This window comes from Schistocerca serialis, unplaced genomic scaffold, assembly GCF_023864345.2.
Source record: "Schistocerca serialis cubense isolate TAMUIC-IGC-003099 unplaced genomic scaffold, iqSchSeri2.2 HiC_scaffold_1180, whole genome shotgun sequence".
Taxonomy (NCBI): domain Eukaryota; kingdom Metazoa; phylum Arthropoda; class Insecta; order Orthoptera; family Acrididae; genus Schistocerca; species Schistocerca serialis.
The window spans coordinates 140,001-145,000 of record NW_026047382.1 but is presented as its reverse complement, the minus strand read 5'-3'; the positions used below and the strand labels follow the sequence as shown (position 1 = coordinate 145,000).

General features: G+C 51.1%; 1 non-coding gene across 1 annotated transcript in view; it reads left to right on the top strand.

Annotated features, from left to right (window-relative positions):
- The first annotated feature begins 4,369 nt into the window (after nucleotides 1–4,369).
- LOC126434066 (small subunit ribosomal RNA) overlaps nucleotides 4,370–5,000 on the top strand; it is a 1,909-nt gene continuing 1,278 nt past the window's right edge. Inside the window, exon 1 of the ribosomal RNA XR_007578953.1 lies at nucleotides 4,370–5,000. This exon is cut by the window's right edge and continues 1,278 nt beyond it. This is a non-coding gene — a ribosomal RNA (small subunit ribosomal RNA).

The following is a 5,000-nucleotide window of genomic DNA, read 5'->3' as shown; positions in this document are numbered from 1 at the left end:
TGCTGAAAGACTCTGCACACAATGAGAACCACACGTCAGCCAGACACTATCACACACTACTCTCTGCCTCTAACAGGCACACACACAATATCTAACCACCAGCATGGAAGAACATCCGGTGCATCCTCTCCGCCACATTACACAATCCACACTATCATAACCAGACCGGGAGGTCCACCCACAAAACAGAATATCCCACCCTTCCGACATCCGCCATTGCTCAGTTAAGCCACGAACACCCACACATGTCCTACACAGGGGTGCACCCAACATCACAATACTGCCTCCTGTCACAGTACACAAACAATGGCAGGAATGAAAGACACACATCTGCCATAACCTTGGAATCGGAGCGCCGCCTGTCATGAGCCACAAGTGCATCCTGACGTGACAAATCGGATGATCCCGCAGGCATGCACTTACGATAATCACTATCAACGAACCTGCCGCCCCCCCCCCCCCCCCCAAATACACCGTTCCCTACAACAATGTGTACCTTAACCTAAGCGATATTGTACCTTAACCTCAGCTATATCGTACCTTAACCTAACCTACATTGCGCCTTAACCTAACCTACGTTGTACCTTAACCTACGTTGTACCTTAACCTAACCTACGTTGTACCTTAACCTAACCTACGTTGTACCTTAACCTAACCTACGTTGTACCTTAACCTAACCTACGTTGTGCCTTAACCTAACCTATGTTGTGCCTTAACCTAACCTATGTTGTGCCTTAACCTAACCTATGTTGTGCCTTAACCTAACCTATGTTGTGCCTTAACCTAACCTATGTTGTGCCTTAACCTAACCTATGTTGTGCCTTAACCTAACCTATGTTGTGCCTTAACCTAACCTATGTTGTGCCTTAACCTAACATATGTTGTGCCTTAACCTAACCTATGTTGTGCCTTAACCTAACCTACGTTGTGCCTTAACCTAACCTATGTTGTGCCTTAACCTAACCTATGTTGTGCCCTAACCTAACCTATGTTGTGCCTTAACCTAACCTATGTTGTGCCTTAACCTAACCTATGTTGTGCCTTAACCTAACCTATGTTGTGCCTTAACCTAACCTATGTTGTGCCTTAACCTAACCTATGTTGTGCCTTAACCTAACCCATGTTGTGCCTTAACCTAACCCATGTTGTGCCTTAACCTAACCCATGTTGTGCCTTAACCTAACCCATGTTGTGCCTTAACCTAACCCATGTTGTGCCTTAACCTAACCCATGTTGTGCCTTAACCTAACCCATGTTGTGCCTTAACCTAACCCATGTTGTGCCTTAACCTAACCCATGTTGTGCCTTAACCTAACCCATATTGTACCTTAACCTAACCCATATTGTACCTTAACCTAACCCATATTGTACCTTAACCTAACCCATATTGTACCTTAACCTAACCCATATTGTACCTTAACCTAACCTAATTTGTGCCTCAACGTAACCTAATTTGTGCCTCAACGTAACCTAATTTGTGCCTCAACGTAACCTAATTTGTGCCTCAACGTAACCCATGTTGTGCCTCAACGTAACCCATGTTGTGCCTCAACGTAACCCATGTTGTGCCTCAACGTAACCCATGTTGTGCCTCAACGTAACCCATGTTGTGCCTCAACGTAACCCATGTTGTGCCTCAACGTAACCCATGTTGTGCCTCAACGTAACCCATGTTGTGCCTCAACGTAACCCATGTTGTGCCTCAACGTAACCCATGTTGTGCCTCAACGTAACCCATGTTGTGCCTCAACGTAACCCATGTTGTGCCTCAACGTAACCCATGTTGTGCCTCAACGTAACCCATGTTGTGCCTCAACGTAACCCATGTTGTGCCTTAACGTAACCCATGTTGTGCCTTAACGTAACCCATGTTGTGCCTCAACGTAACCCATGTTGTGCCTCAACGTAACCCATGTTGTGCCTCAACGTAACACATGTTGTGCCTCAACGTAACCCATGTTGTGCCTTAACGTAACCCATGTTGTGCCTTAACGTAACCCATGTTGTGCCTTAACGTAACCCATGTTGTGCCTTAACGTAACCCATGTTGTGCCTTAACGTAACCCATGTTGTGCCTTAACGTAACCCATGTTGTGCCTTAACGTAACCCATGTTGTGCCTTAACGTAACCCATGTTGTGCCTTAACGTAACCCATGTTGTGCCTTAACGTAACCCATGTTGTGCCTTAACGTAACCCAATTTGTGCTTTAACGTAACCTAATTTGTGCTTTAACGTAACCTAATTTGTGCTTTAACGTAACCTAATTTGTGCTTTAACGTAACCTAATTTGTGCTTTAACGTAACCTAATTTGTGCTTTAACGTAACCTAATTTGTGCTTTAACGTAACCTAATTTGTGCTTTAACGTAACCTAATTTGTGCTTTAACGTAACCTAATTTGTGCTTTAACGTAACCTAATTTGTGCTTTAACGTAACCTAATTTGTGCTTTAACGTAACCTAATTTGTGCTTTAACGTAACCTAATTTGTGCTTTAACGTAACCCATGTTGTGCCTTAACCTAACCTATATTGCGCCTTAACCTGACGCACGTTGTCGCTGAACCTGCTCTGTAATTGTTATGCAACTCGTTAAATTAGTGTAGTGTTGCCTAACCGCAACCCTCGCAATATAGTTCGCTATTCGCACTGCCCGGTCCCCTGTGTATCGCGTCATGTTAAACACCTTGCAGGTGTTGCTGACTTTCCACATGCTCCTGCTATACACTGTAATGTGGATAGCAGCAGGACGTACATGCCCCCCCCCCTTCCCCCCTGCCTTCGCAAGCTGGTCGTTGAGAAGTTTGCATGTTCAATGCCCTTCGCATGCCGACGTACTCAGCCTACGTTGTGGTACGGCCTGTCACCTGTCCGCCGATGTACGCAAAACCCACAAACTGTACTGCACATTGGTCCGTATGTACTGAATGATACATCGTGGCACATGTGTGACCGTACGACGACTGCGCCTAGCAACGGCAGACCATACAGTCCAAATATTGTGCACGCAGCTACGTGTCGTCTCCCTATAAGAGCTGGATTGCAGTGTGGTACGCCATTCAGACGTGTGGGAGGAACGGACGCCCTGGATGGCGATCAGCATGAGCAGTCTGTTGATGTAGTGGAGCGTGTATTCGGACGTAGTCGTCTCTTCTCACACACCGTGATAGCATGTTGCACCGCGTTCCACATCTGCGACATCCTGCAGAGGCCGGCTGACAGTCGTTCGCGCAATGGACACCGCATACGTACGGGGGCTACCTTCCACGTGTTCTCGAGGCGTGCACATGTTGTTGCGTCTATGTGGGCAGACGTAGTGTGTTGTGACACCTGACACAGGCATGCAATACTCGTTGCAAATGGCGATGGACGTCTACGTTTGCTGGTGACGTTACGCAAATGAACAACAGGTAACCCGTTGTGGTGCGGTTGTTCTCGCTAGAGGTGAATCAGTGTTGGCGACGATCGGTCGAGCTATTAACCGGTTGTTTCAGGGATACCCACCATGCCCACGAACGTGAAAGGGGACCCACCATGCCCACGAACGTGAAAGGGGATCTGGGTGTGAGGCGATACGCGGCGGTGGCTGGGTGGGACCGTCCCCGGCCGGTGAGGGGGGGCCGCCCGGCGTGCTGGCAGCGCGGTGCGTGGGCGCACGCGCTACAGCCGGCTGGTGGGGGCGGCCAGTGGCAGGCGCGCCGGCCGACGGACGCGGCAGGCGGCGCAGCTGCGCGCCGGCGCCCCCTGCTCGCGGCGCCTTGCGGCCAAAGCAGGTCCTCGCGGGCCCGGTGCGAAGCGCGGTGGCCATCTGCAGTGTGCTGGTCCGATTGAGGACTGTGTGCGCTGAGGATGCGCCGCCGCCCGGCGCTCGGCGCCGCGACGCCGTCTGCTGCTCGGTCGCCCCAGCGGTTCTCGCAGGTGGTTTGTATCGCAGCTGTGCGGACGTGTTGGCGCGTGCGCTGTGCTGGGAGAGTTCGCTTCGGCACCCAAGTGGGGCTTTTGTCCTTCTGTGGCGCTGGCGTTGGAGCTGCCGGTCACCGTAGGTGGCGCGTGTTGTCTCCCGCCGGCAATGCCACGACAGCACGCTCCCGGGCCTCTGTCGGCAGCGGCAAGCTCAGTTGGGAGCACGGGTGGTCGCACCTAAAGCGTCTACTCGCCTAACTCCGGGCGATTGCGCCTCTCTCGAACCCGACCAAGTAGTTAGGACGGCGCTGCGCGCCGCCGGGACCTGAGAGGGTTTCGAGGTGTGTTGTGCAGGGGAGCTCAGCCTCCTCCTGTTTGCAGAATAATTGAGCGGACGCTTGCGTGTTCGCGCGGGCCCCCGGGACACACTCCCGGGCGGCCGGCTGCTCAGCTCTAGTTGACGCAGCTCCCTGGTTGATCCTGCCAGTAGTCATATGCTTGTCTCAAAGATTAAGCCATGCATGTCTCAGTACAAGCCGCATTAAGGTGAAACCGCGAATGGCTCATTAAATCAGTTATGGTTCCTTAGATCGTACCCACGTTACTTGGATAACTGTGGTAATTCTAGAGCTAATACATGCAAACAGAGTCCCGACCAGAGATGGAAGGGACGCTTTTATTAGATCAAAACCAATCGGTCGGCTCGTCCGGTCCGTTTGCCTTGGTGACTCTGAATAACTTTGGGCTGATCGCACGGTCCTCGTACCGGCGACGCATCTTTCAAATGTCTGCCTTATCAACTGTCGATGGTAGGTTCTGCGCCTACCATGGTTGTAACGGGTAACGGGGAATCAGGGTTCGATTCCGGAGAGGGAGCCTGAGAAACGGCTACCACATCCAAGGAAGGCAGCAGGCGCGCAAATTACCCACTCCCGGCACGGGGAGGTAGTGACGAAAAATAACGATACGGGACTCATCCGAGGCCCCGTAATCGGAATGAGTACACTTTAAATCCTTTAACGAGTATCTATTGGAGGGCAAGTCTGGTGCCAGCAGCCGCGGTAATTCCAGCTCCAATAGCGTATATTAAAGTTGTTG